At 61.0% G+C, this 16,892-nt stretch overlaps 1 protein-coding gene across 2 annotated transcripts in view; it reads left to right on the forward strand.

Moving 5' to 3' along the window:
- Nucleotides 1–16,892, forward strand: part of KCNG2 (potassium voltage-gated channel modifier subfamily G member 2) — a 79,375-nt gene that overhangs the window by 24,003 nt on the left and 38,480 nt on the right. For both annotated transcript variants that reach the window (XM_045458059.1, XM_045458060.1), the window contains one exon: nt 3,302–3,394. The gene's annotated coding sequence lies outside the window, so the exon portion shown is untranslated. The remainder of the gene's footprint in view (nt 1–3,301; nt 3,395–16,892) is intronic.

Consider the following 16,892-nt stretch of genomic DNA (forward strand, 5'->3'; position numbering starts at 1 on the left):
CCGAGCGTGCTGTCGTCTCCAAGCGGACACGGTTTTCCCTTCTTCGCCTACCCCCTCCTCTAATTCATGTTGCTGTGTGATTTCACTAGTTCGCGCCTCAAGGAGGGTGGTGAGTGATTTCAGAGACAGCAGGTATCCCTCCCTTGCTTTTTCTGGGAAAACCTCTCGTACTGAACCAGAGACTGGCTTTTCACGTGGTAGTTTATGTGTTAATGAAATATTCCTCAGCTTCTTGACATTGTTAAGAGGCTTTCTTGGTGTCTATGGAGATAATCAGATGATTCTTTACCCCTTAGATTTATTTTTATGATGTATGATGCTATTGAACCTGTCCTGCATTCCTGGAATAAATTCCACTTTTCCTAGTATTTTTTTTAAGTTCATTTATTTATTTTCAGAGAGAGGGAACACGTGCGCACAAGAGTGGGGAGGGGCAGGGAGAGAGGGAGAGAGAGAATCCCAAGCAGGCTCCATGCTGTCAGCACGGAGCCCGACTCGGGGCTCAAACTCACGAACCATGAGATCATGACCTAAGCCAAGATTAAGAGATCAAGGCTTAACCGACTGCGCCACCCAGGCGCCCCTTAAATTTTTTTTAACATTTATTCATTTTTAAGAGTGAGAGAGACAGAGCATGAGCAGGAGAGGGGCAGAGAGAGGCAGACACAGGATCGGAAGCAGGCTCCAGGCTCTGAGCTGTCAGCACAGAGCCCGACGTGGGGCTTGAACTCATAGACTGTGAGATCATGACCTGAGCTGAAGTCAGATGCTTAACCGACTGAGCCACCCAGGCGCCCCTGCCATCCTAGAATCTTAAGCATGATTATTTTCAAAGCAACATGTTACAGACTACTGTTCACTCTCAGTTTTCAGAGAATAAGCCAGCGTGTGGTTTTACAAAATGCCCCTTCCGTGCTGTTGGTTGGAGAACTGCCCACCGTGAAAGTAGTTGCAGTGCTTGGGAATCACGGGAGCCCAGCGATGGGGAGGCTCTGACCATCCCTGCTGCCGGCTCACACAGCTTCCAGAGCAAATACCGGGGTGTTCCGTGCCAATACAGACGTCTCACAAAGGTAGATGTATCACATCACCATTTCATGGGGTTTCCCTCTCATCACATACAAACCTGTAGGACGCGACTGTCCCCCTATCGTTGCCCAGGCTTGAAAAGATTGTCTTGAAAGCGACGCAGAAAGGAAGCTCCCTGAAGGGGACGTTGTGGGTCTGTGGGCTCAGGTTGTGGGACGTGCCCCCTGGGTCCGCATCTGCCCCAGCCTGGCAGCGAGGGGGGGCCCGCGGTGTCGGCGCACGAAAGTCGGGGCGAGTGCGACAGCGTTCTCGTCAAACTGGCTGAGGGAACCCTGGATGGTGAGTTCTCCACGTGAAGGTTGCTGCTTCCGACTTTACGTGAAGACTTATTTTTGCAAAAGTGGGCAGCGCCAGACCCCGTGGAGACGTGCTGTCCCCTCTGTGGGGAAATGACGGCCACTCAGAAATCGGGCCATCAGTGCCCCCCCCCCCCCGCACACGTGCCGTTGGCACCACGGCGAGGCAGCTTCACAACTGTGCACACAGCTTCTCACGGAAAGTTGAATTATGTGCGCTATGTTCTGTTTCAGGGGCAGAGCAGTGATTAATCGCTTGCTTTATAAAATTGATTTGAGAAAGAAATTACCAATTAAGAGTTGTCGTGATTGAAAAGTAAAATTAAATCGCCTGGGAAATTTGCTCCCTTCCTGTTGGGGTCAGCGAGATTTGCCGTTTGTGTCTGCTGTCACTGGGGTGGGAGGGGGGCCCGCTTTGGTCTCCGCTGGTCCTTTATGGGGACGCGACAGAGGCCTGAGGACCAGCCTGGGGACCCCTCACTGAGGGCTCGGCAGAGACTCCCCGGGGTCGTGCAGCCAGAGTGGAGCCTGGCGGCTTGTCCGAAACAGACCCTGTGCCCTCGGATCGCAGCCCCCACCGCGGCCTGTCCGGTGCCGGGGGTGCCGGTGGGCAGAGGGCGGGAACAGGGAAACTACCGGAACCCATGGGAAGTTCAAACCGAGCTCCCATTATTTCCCCTGCTGTTTCGGTGGCTCTGTCCCGCAAGCCAGGGCCAGGCCGCACCGGGGCCGTCCGGATGGAGCGGGGGCTCGGGCCGGGACAGGGCAGGGGACTCAGTGGCTGGGGGTAGCAGCTCTCACACGTCTCCGCGGCCTTCAAGGAGCTGGGTTTTCACGTGGGTCGTGTGTAGCACCACTGCCAGGCTAGAAATCGATGGGCAGAAGCGCCCTGAGGGCCGTGCCCTGGACGGGCCAAGGGTCCAGCCCCTGCCCGGATGAGGGGCTGCACAGGTTCTCACCGCGGGTGAGAGGTGCTCAGGGCGGACTTGGGAAATGCTAGAAGGAGTGTCAGCCACTCCCTCCAGGACTGCGTTTCCTGCAAGCTATGGGCCCGGAAAGCACCGGCGAGCAGATGGGCGACTCCCCTGCCCACCCGTCCGCTGCCCGCTGCTCACAGCGCTCGCTTGGAGTGTGGTGGGCGGAGGGAAGTCTCTCTTCTCTGGACTCCACAAGCAAAAATACTCCCAGAAATAGCTGCTTCAGAGGAAAAATGAAGTTGACAGTACATTTGCATACAAGTGTGCTAATTATAATCCTCTTACCTATACGCTGAAACAGATTTAGCAGTTACAATTGGACTGGAGCAGCTCGTCTTCTCAAAAATAGGCACCGGGCAGAGGGGGGGGTGTTAGGCACATACGAGGGCGTGTGTGTCTGTCTTTGCAGACTAATGGGACCGCGGGTGGGGGGGCCCAGGCTGCCCCTCACGGGTCTCGTGGGGCCCCGCGGTATGGCTGACCCGGAGGGGACGTGGTGCACACCTGGGGTCGGCTGGACCGGGGACACCGAGGCAGGGGGAGCAGGCGCCCCGGTTACAGCGACTTGTGTTCCAGCAGCTTCATCGATGCAGGGGCGGCTGGTTCTCGGGGGGAGGGAAGGAGACGCTCTGGGCGCGTAGGATGTGGCGAGCACTGGCGTTGCCCAGACGTCCGGGAGGAGGTCAGAAGCCACCAGATGCAGAGAGAGAGGTGAGGAGCCAGGACCCGGCTTCTCTGTCCTAACCGCACGCCGGTCCAGATGACCTTGGGTGGAACGCACAGGGCCGGGGGGGCCCGGGCCGAGCCACGATTATGTGTGTGCTGATGTAGATTACGTCCGAGGAGATGGGTTGTGGTCGTCACATTCTCTGACAAGTTCGTGACCCAACCACGGTCAAGAAGCCGTGCCCTAAAGGGGGATTTGACGTGTCGTTTCAGGGACCTGAGAAGCCCTGGCAGGGGCCTGATGAGATGGCAGCATTTGCAAAGGGCCGCCTGGGATGAGCCCCCGCACGGGGAAGCCGACAGGAGGTAAGAAGCGTGCCTGTCCCCAGCGTCCCACTCCCGAGAAAACTGGGAGGCTGATCTTTTCGGTGAAACCATCTCATTTAAAGAACCTTACCATACGAGGCCACAAACGCACTGACTTCCTCACAGGTTAGGTGACGGATAGGAAGGAGCCAGCCCACGACCTGTGTCCTGAGCGAGGCCACTTTGCACACCTGTCCCCTCAGGATGGCTCCCCGGAGCCCAGGGCTACTCGGGAAGGCCGGCAGGAGGCGGTCAAGGGTGCCGGCTTGAGTTTTAACTGCAGAGCGGGATGGACTGGGATCCCCCAGAGAGCCCGTGTCCGCTGTCCCCCAGCCCCATCCTTTGTCCTATGAGTCCCCAAGGCTCCAGCCTCCCCCATCCCCCACAGGACTGTTTATTCTTCCAGCCCCTCCCAAGATCCCAGACTGAAGGCTTGAAGGGGATTTGGGGTGCTCACCACCCGGAGAAGGGATGATGTCACAGCTCACAACCAGCTCCGTGCCAACCTGCCGCACCTGCCCCCCGGGGGTCCCTCACCTACACCCCCTCCCTCACCTGCCCCCCCAGGGTCCCTCACCTACCCCCCAGGGGGCCCCTCGCCTACACCCCCTCCCTCACCTGCCCCCCCAGGGTCCCTCACCTACCCCCCAGGGGGCCCCTCGCCTACACCCCCTCTCTCACCTACACACCCTCCCTCACCTGCCCTCTGGGGTCCCTCACCTACAACCCCCCCTTACCTGACCCCCGGGGTCCCTCACCTACACCCCCAGGGTCCCTCACTTGTCCCCCGGGGTCCCTCACCTACACCCCCTCCCTCACCTGCCCCCCCAGGGTCCCTCACCTACACTCCCTCCCTCACCTGCCCCCCCAGGGTCCCTCACCTACCCCCCAGGGGGTCCCTCACCTACACCCTCTCTCTCACCTACACCCCCTCCCTCACCTGCCCCCCCAGGGTCCCTCACCTACAACCCCCCCTTACCTGCCCCCCGGGGTCCCTCACCTACACCCCCTCCCTCACCTGCCCCCCCAGGGTCCCTCACCTACACCCCAGGGGGCCCCTCGCCTACACCCCCTCCCTCACCTGCCCCCCCAGGGGGTCCCTCACCTACACCCCCTCCCTCACCTGCCCCCCCCAGGGGGTCCCTCACCTACACCCCCTCCCTCACCTGCCCCCCCAGGGTCCCTCACCTACACCCCCTCCCTCACCTGCCCCCCCAGGGGGTCCCTCACCTACACCCCCTCCCTCACCTGCCCCCCCCAGGGGGTCCCTCACCTACACCCCCTCCCTCACCTGCCCCCCCAGGGTCCCTCACCTACACCCCCTCCCTCACCTGCCCCCCCCAGGGGGTCCCTCACCTACACCCCCTCCCTCACCTGCCCCCCGGGGGTCCCTCACCTACACCCCCTCCCTCACCTGCGCCCGCAGGGTCCCTCACCTACACCCCCAGGGTCCCTCACTTGTCCCCCGGGGTCCCTCACCTACACCCCCTCCCTCACCTGCCCCCCCAGGGTCCCTCACCTACCCCCCAGGGGGCCCCTCACCTACACCCCCTCCCTCACCTGCCCCCCCAGGGTCCCTCACCTACACCCCCTCCCTCACCTGCCCCCCCAGGGTCCCTCACCTACACCCCCTCCCACACCTGCGCCCGCAGGGTCCCTCACCTACACCCCCAGGGTCCCTCACTTGTCCCCCGGGGTCCCTCACCTACACCCCCTCCCTCACCTGCCCCCCCAGGGTCCCTCACCTACCCCCCAGGGGGCCCCTCACCTACACCCCCTCCCTCACCTGCCCCCCCAGGGTCCCTCACCTACACCCCCTCCCTCACCTGCCCCCCCAGGGTCCCTCACCTACACCCCCTCCCACACCTGCGCCCGCAGGGTCCCTCACCTACACCCCCAGGGTCCCTCACTTGTCCCCCGGGGTCCCTCACCTACACCCCCTCCCTCACCTGCCCCCCCAGGGTCCCTCACCTACACCCCCTCCCTCACCTGCCCCCCCAGGGTCCCTCACCTACACCCCCTCCCACACCTGCGCCCGCAGGGTCCCTCACCTACACCCCCAGGGTCCCTCACTTGTCCCCCGGGGTCCCTCACCTACACCCCCTCCCTCACCTGCCCCCCCAGGGTCCCTCACCTACCCCCCAGGGGGCCCCTCACCTACACCCCCTCCCTCACCTGCCCCCCCAGGGTCCCTCACCTACACCCCCTCCCTCACCTGCGCCCGCAGGGTCCCTCACCTACACCCCCAGGGTCCCTCACTTGTCCCCCGGGGTCCCTCACCTACACCCCCTCCCTCACCTGCCCCCCCAGGGGGTCCCTCACCTACACCCCCTCCCTCACCTGCCCCCCCCAGGGGGTCCCTCACCTACACCCCCTCCCTCACCTGCCCCCCCAGGGTCCCTCACCTACACCCCCTCCCTCACCTGCCCCCCCCAGGGGGTCCCTCACCTACACCCCCTCCCTCACCTGCCCCCCCCAGGGGGTCCCTCACCTACACCCCCTCCCTCACCTGCCCCCCCAGGGTCCCTCACCTACACCCCCTCCCTCACCTGCCCCCCCCAGGGGGTCCCTCACCTACACCCCCTCCCTCACCTACACCCCCTCCCTCACCTGCCCCCCCAGGGTCCCTCACCTACCCCCCAGGGGGTCCCTCACCTACACCCCCTCTCTCACCTACACCCCCTCCCTCACCTGCCCCCCCAGGGTCCCTCACCTACAACCCCCCCTTACCTGCCCCCCGGGGTCCCTCACCTACACCCCCTCCCACACCTGCGCCCGCAGGGTCCCTCACCTACACCCCCAGGGTCCCTCACTTGTCCCCCGGGGTCCCTCACCTACACCCCCTCCCTCACCTGCCCCCCCAGGGTCCCTCACCTACACTCCCTCCCTCACCTGCCCCCTGGAGTCCCTCACCTACACCCCCTCCCTCACCTACAACCCTTCCCTCACCTGTGCCCCCAGGGTCCCTCACCTGCCCCCCAGGGGGTCCCTCACCTGCCCCCCCAGGGTCCCTCACCTACACCCCCTCCCTCACCTGCCCCCCCAGGGTCCCTCACCTGCCCCCCAGGGAGTCCCTCACCTGCCCCCCCAGGGTCCCTCGCCTGCTACCCAGGGAGTCCTTCACCTGCCCCCCCAGGGTCCCTCACCTACACCCCCTCCCTCACCTGCCCCCCCAGGGTCCCTCACCTGCCCCCCAGGGAGTCCCTCACCTGCCCCCCCAGGGTCCCACACCTGCCCCCCCAGGGGGTCCCTCACCTACACCCCCTCCCTCACCTACAACCCTTCCCTCACCTGTGCCCCCAGGGTCCCTCACCTGCCCCCCAGGGGGTCCCTCACCTACACCCCCTCCCTCACCTGCCCCCCCAGGGTCCCTCACTTGCCCCCCAGGGAGTCCCTCACCTGCCCCCCCAGGGTCCCACACCTGCCTCCCCAGGGGGTCCCTCACCTACACCCCCTCCCTCACCTGTCCCCCCCAGGGTCCCGCACCTGCCCCCCCAGGGGGTCCCTCACTTACACTCCCTCCCTCACCTGCCCCCCCAGGGTCCCTCGCCTGCCCCCCAGGGAGTCCCTCACCTGCCCCCCCAGGGTCCCACACCTGCCCCCCCAGGGGGTCCCTCACCTACACCCCCTCCCTCACCTGCCCCCCCAGGGTCCCTCACCTGCCCCCCAGGGAGTCCCTCACCTGCCCCCCCAGGGTCCCACACCTGCCCCCCCAGGGGGTCCCTCACCTACACCCCCTCCCTCACCTGCTCCCCCAGGGTCCCGCACCTACACCCCCTCCCTCACCTGCCCCCCCCAGGGTCCCGCACCTACACCCCCTCCCTCACCTGCCCCCCGGAGTCCCTCACCTACACCCCCTCCCTCACCTGCCCCCCCAGGGTCCCACACCTGCCCCCCCAGGGGGTCCCTCACCTACACTCCCTCCCTCACCTACAACCCTTCCCTCACCTGTGCCCCCAGGGTCCCTCACCTGCCCCCCAGGGAGTCCCTCACCTGCCCCCCCAGGGTCCCACACCTGCCCCCCCCAGGGGGTCCCTCACCTACACCCCCCCCTCACCTGCCCCCCCAGGGGGTCCCTCACCTACACCCCCTCCCTCACCTGCCCCCCCAGGTTCCCACACCTACACCCCCTCCCTCACCTGCCCCCCCAGGGTCCCACACCTGCCCCCCCAGGGGGTCCCTCACCTACACCCCCCCCTCACCTGCACTGCCTGCCCCCCAGGCTCTCCTCATGGGCTTGAGCCCCTCCCCTCTTCAGCCTTTGCTGCTACTTTCCTCCTCCCCAGTCTGCTATTTTCCAAAACACCACGGCTCCCTTGCCGTCCACTCTTACCTGGCGTTGACAGACCTTAAATCTGGAGGAGAGGTAGAGAGTTTCATTCGACCCTGGGTTTACCACCTGGACTCTGAGACCCTGAGGGATCCGGGTGATGGGCCCCAGATACACAGCCGTCGCAGCCAGGACGCGTCTCCCAGCCCTGTCCTCTGACTCATCCCCCGGCTTCCCCGCCTGGGCGGCAAGAGTCCTGCTGGGCACAGCGCCCGGCTGGCAGGGAACCTCCAGCATTTGGACGTGGCGTTTCAGCGTGGTCTCAAGGGGACATCCCTTCCCCACGGCCCCGTGGAAGGCAGGTCGTCATGAGCCAGAATATAGACTTGGGCCCCCCCTGCTGCGAGCCCGGGCTCCCCCCTCCTCGGGGAAGGTAGAAGCTTCATGTCCCTTAGAATTTGGCAGAAAGGGATACCCTGTGACCTTCCTTTGCCGTGGTGTCTCTGCGGGCCTCAGGCTCCGGGCCTAGCTCAGGTCTTTTGACGTCCCACCTGAGTCTCTTGATGTGACCGGTCCTGTGGCGGACAGTGTCACGTGTGATTCTAATTTAACGCCCGCATCCGCGTGGCATTTGGGGAGTGAGAAAGCAGGGCCTGAGAGGACGAAACCCAAATCTGGCTACAACAGTTTCAGAAGTGCACTTTCACCGAGACCCACGGGTGGACAGAGGCTGCGCAGGTCAACGTGCGCTGCACGAATGGAAGGGACAGATCAGTGGGAATGTCTTTTCACGAGATTAACCCGTCCTGTCTGGTCAAAGACCAGTGTTGTGCGTTGACGGGTTCCGGGAGTGGACATACGACACAGCAGACGAGCACGCACCCCAGCTGGGTCCTTGGCCTGGGGCCACACTGTGTCCAGGATCCAGACTCCATCCAAAGGCTGCAGGGGGCGGCTGGATCCATCAGACTGAGCGGGATCGGGAGAGAAAGGAAAACCCTCGTGACCCACAGCAGATGGTCAAGGGTGTGGATGCCCAACCCAGAAAGTAACATCACGAGAATTACGTTTGGTCGGTTTGGAGTTTGTGTTTTGTTCTGTTTTGCTTTTGGCTGTTTTTCCCCAGGTTTTTTTTCACCGAGATTCAAACATACACAAAGTAGAAAGAGTAGTGTGATGGAAACCTATGTATGTGTGTGTACGTACACGAAACGTGTGTGCGTTCATATAAAATGAAATAATGAACCATTCTGGAACTAGCTTACAGAAATCAAGACATTTATCCCTGAATAATTAAGTATGAATTTCCTAAAAAATAAGGTCACTCTTTTCCATAACCACAATACCATGTAACACCGAAGATTTCCCCAATTGTCCGAACACTGTCTTTTATAGATTTTTTGGATGAAATTAATCTGGTTTATAAACTTCATCGCTTGGTACGTCTCAATCACTTTGACTCCATCAAAGAGAATCAGGCCATCCTGATTCTAGAACATTCTTCCCACTGGCTGATCCCCCACATCACTGACTCTGTGAAGAATGCAGGAGTCGTTCTGCAGGAAGGCCTTTGCTCTCGTCTCTGTGTGGTGTTTCTCTATCGCCCCGTATTCTCTGGACCCTGGGATGCGGGTCTACGTGTCTGATCGGAGTGTGTACTCAGGGCAGAGCCAGACGGCTGCCCGTGGTGCCAGTCACTCTGCACGTTGCGTCACGTTCGAGGCACATAGTGTCAGGATGGCCGTGCTGAGTTGTGCTACCGGATTAAGGGGTGAGCCCAAACGTACTCATGGTAAAGCCACGTCCCCCTCTCGGAGGCTGGGTAGCCAGCGCGGTGCAGACGCCCGCCCTCCGATGGCGGCGAAGGTTTTTTCCCTCCTCTCTGTTTCTCTTTTATTCCTGCGTCACTACAGACTCGCGGCCTCTATTGGCTAATGTTTTACAAGAAGCTGAGTCGTTCCATGTCTAGACTCTTGGCATCTGCGGTAGGTCCCTTCCGTGTGCCTGTTGACACCGGAGTGCCTCTCTGCTTCTGGACACAAAGCACGAGGTCCCACCCCGGACTCTGCCTGCCTCCCCTCAGGAATCGGCGCTTCTGGCGAACACGGCTCAGGTGGGAAGGACCGGTCCCTGATGGCTAAGTGCGTTGTTAGCATTTATCTGTGTGGTCTTAGGAGCTACGTGGGGAGTGTTCACTCTACTCTCCCGAACGGCTACAGCAGGAGGTTATGATAAGATCCAGAGCCCGTAACATAAAACCCAACGTTTCCAGGTTTCACTGGAAAATCAGTCATCACACCAAGAACCGGGAAGATTGCAAACCAAATGGGGGACAATCAGCAGACACCGACATCAAGATGACAGAATTATTTGAGCAGCTGCTGTAAAAACGCTTCAACAAGTGGTTACAAACATGCCTGAAGCAGACACGGAAAGAGAGTCTCAGCAAAGACATAGAAAGTCTCAGTGAAGGAAGAGAAGACATAAAAAAGAAGGCCATGGAAACTCTAGAACAGAAAAACACGATACGTGACATGAGAAGCTCGGTGGGTGGATTCGGCCTCCAGCAGGAAGGACGGAGGAGTCTTGGACGCAGAGCAGAGCAACCACATTTACCCAACCTGAAAAGCAGCGAAGACACGGGCCGAAGATAAAATGGACAGAGGCTCAGAGACTGCGGTCCGTAACCAGAGCCGACACTCGTGCTGTCGGAGTCCCGGAAGGGGAGGGGAGTGGTGGGGCCGAGAGTTCCTGCAGAAATAATGACTTAAAACGCCCCCAAATCAGGGGTGCCTGGGTGGCTCGGCTGGTGGCTCAGGTCATAGTCTCCCGGTTCGTGGGCTGGAGCCCCACATCTGGCTCTGGGCTGATGTCGAGGAGCCTGCTTGGGATTCTTTCTCTCTGTCTCTCAAAGTAAACAAAGAAACATTTAAAAAAGAGAAGAACGAGGAAGAAAGCCACAACTTGTGGGCGGTGAACAGACTGTGGCCCCTCCGTGCCACGAGCCATCACCAGGACGAGGAGGAATGTGGACGAGCCTCCAGAGACCGATGCTGAGCAAAGGGAGCCAGTCCTGGGCGGCTTCCTAACGGCCCGTCAAGACGCCACTCCGGGGTTTAACTGGAGGACAGGGAGGGGCGGGTGAGCAGAGGCCGGGGGAGGGGAGGGGAGGAGGAGCTGAGCCCAGGGGAGGGGAGGGGCAGGCGAACCGAGTCCAGGGTAAGGGAGGGGCGGGAGGGAGGGGGCATCAGGGGCCTCCTGCTGGTTGGGGTTCTGACCGGGTCAGTGCCCACATGACACCCTGGCCGTGAGACGGGCCTGCAAGTTTGCACGATGCCACTGCCTGGCATCACGGGGCCGCTGCAATCTTAAAAGTTTAATTTTCAACGTTTATTTATTTTTGGGACAGAGAGAGACAGAGCATGACCGGGGGAGGGGCAGAGAGAGAGGGAGACACAGAATCGGAAACAGGCTCCAGGCTCTGAGCCATCAGCCCAGAGCCCGACGCGGGGCTCGAACTCACGGACCGCGAGATCGTGACCTGGCTGAAGTCGGATGCTTAACCGACTGCGCCACCCAGGCGCCCCTTAAAAGTTTAATTTTAAAAAACCTTCGAGGCAGTTATTTGCAGCTGTGCTGTGCGGGTAATTAGTTGCCAGATTTCCACGTGTCTTACAGATTTGGAGATGGTATGTAGTTCTAATACATCATGACTGAAAAATAATCGTCGATTTTTCCGTCGATGACACGGCTACAAATACATTTAATTAGCACATCTTCAGGTCTGTTCAGATACACTTTAGAGACTTTTCTAAGTTGTGTCGCTTTGACATATAGAAAATAATCCATTTCAAAACAAAACAACTGAACACATGTGGGTTTGAAAATCAGAAAGGCATTATAGGAATGATCCTAAGAGTACTAATTTTGAAGACTATGAAAATCTCCGAAGAATCATGTTTTATTTGAAATTAGTTATTTGGGGCACCTGAGCGGCTCAATGGGTTAAGCGTCCAACTTCGGCTCAGGTCATGATCTCGTGGTTCTTGGGTTCGAGTCCCGCATCAGGCTCTGTGCTGATGGGTCAGAGCCTGGAGCCTGCTTCGGATTCTGGGCCTCCCCCTCTCTCTCTGCCCCTCCCCCGCTCGTGTTCTGTTGCTCTCTGTCTCTCAAAAATCAGTCAACATTAAACAAAACGTTTTAATTAGTTATTTACAGTTGGCTCTTTGTTTTTAACTGATAGGTGATCTTTACCTTAACTCATCTTTACCTTTACTTGGCGGGACAGTAAGAATTAAAGACAGAGCGGCTCCTGGCCCAGTACTAGCCTGCGAGCTGTCGTGTCACGAGGGGAGGGTGCTTGGGCTTCGGCGGTCTCAGCCACCGTCCCACGGGAGCCGGCCGGCCGAAGGGCATCATGTGTCCCTGCTGTCACAGGGCCTGGTTCATGCGTCTGCTCTTGTGAACTGGGTCATCTCAGAGGTTACGTGTTTGGACTGAGAGGCGGCGTGTGTGCCCGGGAGAGGACCAGACACGCCGGGAGGGCCGAGGGGGCCTGGGAAGGCCGGGCGCCCCTGCCCCGAGGACAGACAGCGCAGGCCGCGGTGGCCGGTGAGGAGCAGAGAGGGAGTCGGCTCCGTGAAGACACCGGAACCAAAAGTGAGGCAGGGGCAACAACCAAAGGCTTTAATTGCTGCATTAATTATCTTGCAACATCTGTAGTGTGAAAACATTTTTAGATCCTAAAGTAATGGCTTGTAAGCTGAGGCCAAACCACTCTGAGCTTCCTCCTCGCCGGGACGCCCCCGTCGGGACGCCCCCAGCCTCAGCCGGGCTGTACCATCTCTCCTTGCACGGCTGCTTCCGTGAGTCAGACGGGCTAGTTTGAACGGGGTCTCCCCTGGGCACCGCTGACATTTGGGTGAATAGCTCTTTGCCGTGGACGTCCTGTGCCCCGTGGAGCCCTGACCTCCACCTCTGGTGCCGGTTGTGATGACCCACAGTGTGAGCAGATGGCACCCCGTGGCCCTGGGACCCCACAGGGGGCCCCGTGGTCTGTCTTTGCTGCAGGACCGATGACCTTGTTTCCCGGGGGCCGCCCTCTGAAGCGTGTTAACCCGTAGGTCAGGCCCGCCTGCCAGGCGCCCCCTGGGGGAAGGCATCCCTTGTGACCGCGAGGCCCCCACAGGAGCTCTTTCGGGGCTGAGCCATTCCGGTTCACAACTGCAAATGTCATGATGTCCCGGCACCTGCTGTTTATTTGTTACATCTCCCAAAAAGCCTCGGTGACACTGGGGTGACCACACCCTTCTGTTCACACACATACTCATGTGGGAAACGCCAGGGACGCCCTGGGAAGTACTTACTCGACTCTGGTCCACCCTTAGCCTTGATTCAAATTCAGACTTTTTTTCCAAGCACCTGAGTGCAGGTGGTGTTCTGGGCATTTGAGACACGGCAGCAACACGGACCCAAGTGTGCCCTCCTAGGGCCGGGCTGTGAGTGCACGGGAGCCCCCTCTTGGCTCTGAGATACGTGTCCCTCCCCGGACGCCCACCGCCTGAGCCTGGGCACGGTCAGGGACAGGGGCCGCACGTGCAGGTGTGGAGGCCCAGGGGCAGTGACGGGCCCGGGGCGCCCCAAGCCCTCCCTCGCCAGCGTGTGGTCACCCCTTCTGTGGAACAGATGATGCCAGCACACGCTCGCGTCTCTGCGGCACGGCATCTGCGACGCCCGGGGCCTCAGCGGGCGACTGGAAAGCCCGCGTGTGGCCTCCCTGTGTCACCCAGGCTTCCTCACATGTGGCACCTGGGCCCCACGGCGAGGTTCCCGGGAGAGTGGGAGCCTGTCCCGAGAGACCCCAGAGCTCGGCATCCACCACGGAAGGAGCATCACTGGACGGAGTGGGCTCCTGCTCTGTGTCCTACTCAAAAGCCGATCTGAGGTGCCGTCCCCAGAGAGGACGGCTACGGCACGAAGCTGGTAAGGACAGACACCACGCTGCTCTTGGCCAAGAGGCCCTTTGCAATACACTTTCAACAACGCGTAGGCACACGTACGCGTTAACATGTGCGGAGGACTCCCGTGCCAAGACTGTCCTAAACGCTCACGTGGCCTTTGTCTTCCTCACAAGGCGGGTGCTGTCATACTATTACTTATTCCGGCTTATTCGCGTGGGATCTGTGGCTCTAGCAAAACCAAGTGACTTCCTGAGACTGCACGGCTCTTGAGGCCAGGAGCTTGGCGTCGGCCCGGCCGCCTGGCCACCGTCATGCCCTGAGCGTGGGCTCCACCTGTCCCGTGGTGGCTGGAACGGAGGGCGTTACAAGTTGCCGTGGTTGCCACCGAATCGACTGTCCACTCCCTCGGTGACAGTACGTAAGGAGTAAGCTTTCTCCCTTCTCACGGGGATGAGGCCACGATTGGTACTTCCGGTAAGGCGCCACGCATCTCCTACCGCTCAGAGAGACGCTGGTCTGAACGCTTCATTCCCTGAGGAACATCTCGTATTAACTTAATCCTCGCTCTATTTCTGCAATATTAAATCATGTCCGGGAGCCCGCGTGTTGAATCAGGACGTGTTGAATCACCCAAGAGGTTCAGACGTTAGTTAACGGAGAGGACGTGTTCCCGGATAACGTGGCACCACCCAGCAGCGTCACGGGAGGAGAACGTGGAGCCCTGTTTGCAGGCTGCTGGCGTCCCTGCCTGTGCCCTGGCCACCTTGGGTCTCCCCACACCGGTGACGGCCACACCCTTCACGGCCCTCAGGGCTCCCCCAGCCAGGGTGGGCTGTGGCCCGTCAGAGCCGGATGTTCGTCTCACTGGTGAGGAGACCAGAGCTCCTCGGTGGGGCCCCAGCCGCTCGCAGCAGAGCCACAGCTCAGCCCCGGGCCCCTGACCCCGCTCGGTGTTCTTTCTGTGCCACAGGTGAGGACCCCGGCTCCCGCCCTAGTACAACCCTTGTGGCTTCTTCCAGGGAAATTGCGTGGGCTCCGTTCGTGGGCGACCCTGCGTCGGTTCAAAGCGGTCCAGCAGAAGCCTCCTGTGTCCGTGGACTGGACAGCCACACTCACACCCACTCTTGCCACCGTTCAAGGGGCAGGTGACGTGTCGGGGCCATATGTGCTAGGAACATCTGGGGCAAGTCTGAGGCTCATTCATCTACTGGCTTGTCCCTCCAGCAAATATCTCCTGACTACCCACTATGCTCCAGGGACGGCGTTGGGGTGTGTGATACGTCCTGGGCAAAACAGGAGAACGACAGCCATTCCCTCACGGGGCTCAGATTCTCGCAGGAGTAAAAAAAAAATAAGCGATTGGTGAAACAACGAATTACCTGCTCCTTCAGGAGGAGAAAAGTGCTATGGAGACGGGAAAGTACTCGGCAGGTGCGCGGCTGGGGAAGGACACGGGTGTGGGTGGTGGTGTAAACTGAGCGAGGGAGGCCCCAACAAGAGGTACAGTGCGAACAACGCTGTGGCTGCGGCATCTGGGCAGGTGCTCGGGGCAGGGGGACAGCCAGCACAGGGACCCCTAGCTGGAGCGTGCCGGGAGGCGAGGGGGAGGGCACGGCACCGACCCCGCCAGCACCGTGTGGAGAGCGGCCTTGTCCGCGGGAACAGACCCGGAGCGTGGAGGTCGGTCGGAGGGATGGTGGGCGGGCGGGCTTCGGGAGCCCCCGCGGCTGTGGTGCTGGGCACAGGCAGCAAAGGGCGGGGGGCTGGCAAGGAAACCCGTCGGGGCGGCTACCAGCAGTCCTGGCAGGAGGGGGTGGTGGCTCAGAGCCGTGCGGTGGCTGGCCTCCGCCGCTCGTCCACACCAGTCAGGAAATCCCCCCGGGGTCGGGCCCGTGGTGTCAGCGGCCCGCCGCCGTGACCAGGCTGGACGGATTCTTGCGGAAGCTGGCGCGGCTGGGACCACAGGACGGCTCGGAGGCTGCCGCCAGCGCTGTGCGGGCCGGCGAGGAGGTCGGGGTGCGTTGCCTGCTGGGCGCCGACGCGGCCTCCTTCCCGCGGGCTGACGCCACTCAAGGGGAAGCTGGCCTGTCCTCGCCGTGAGCCTCCTGGCGCACGGGGGTCTGGGCCCTCTTCATCCAGTGCGCGGCCTTGCGGGTCTAGGCCTGTAAAATGCCGTAAGGGCAGGAGCACAGACCTCATTGCCCTGAATCTGAGCTGGACGCGAGTGCGTGAGCTGCAAGGCCAGCTTCGATGTCCGCTTCTGCAGCCGGCCTTGGGAGTGTGTGTGCGTTACAGACGTGGGCTGGGGGCCCCGTGTCACAACCACAGAACACGGCCCCAGGCCAGGCACCTCCTGAGTGCGGCCGCTGAGCGTCCACACCAGCTCCCGAGTTCTTGGGATCGTCTTGGAGCACGGCCCCCATCGTCCCATGGCCCCCAGCGGGCTGGCTGGGAGCTCTTTCCTGTTTGTTTTCTGTGAGCTTTCCTAAGTATGCTTGGAGTTGAAAGCGAGGAAGCAAAGGCCTTCTTACACGTTCCACAACACACATAAAACGTCCGGAAAATGCTGTCGAGTCTCAAAACTATAGTCTTCTGAAATTTTGAGGAGGAGTCAAAGAATACCAGTGGGAGACTTGGGGGTGAACAGGCCTTCCGGCACCAGAAGGGGCCCAGGAGGCGTCCGGGAGCCAACGCACCCCGAGGGTCCCACCCTGAGGAGCCAGAGCGGGACACGCGGCCCGGCTTCACTGCTGTCCGGGCCGCCGCCAGGACGTGGACGGTGCCCAGCCACCAGCGGCGTGCCCACCGCTGCCAGCAGTAAACGCCACAGAGATGCCAAGCCACAAAGAACGGGTAAATTACGTGGACGTCCTTCCATCCGGAGGACGCCACGAGGCAGCACAGCTCGGCCTGCAGACCCGGCCCCGCTCGGCGTGGCCTTTGTTCACAGCTCTGCGGGCCCCCGCTGACCGCCGAAAGAGCAGGCGGCTAAGCAAACACCACCACATGTCAGTTGATCCGGCAGAAAGGTGAAGGCAGACAGGTTAGCAGGACCCGTTACTGAGGAATCAGCAGGGCAGGGTGAGTGTGGGGGTGGCCAGCGGCCAGTGCAGACCAGGACCAGAGCCCCAGCTCTGTCACTCCACAGCGAGGACACTACTCAGCCTCCGTGATACTCGGTTTGCCACCGCAAGACGCAGCCGACAGAACCTGCCTCTTGGGGTCCCGGTGCACGGAAACGACACGGTATTCACGGAAGTCTTCCCAC

The sequence above is a fragment of the Leopardus geoffroyi genome, chromosome D3, assembly GCF_018350155.1.
Source record: "Leopardus geoffroyi isolate Oge1 chromosome D3, O.geoffroyi_Oge1_pat1.0, whole genome shotgun sequence".
NCBI classification, from domain to species: Eukaryota; Metazoa; Chordata; class Mammalia; order Carnivora; family Felidae; genus Leopardus; species Leopardus geoffroyi.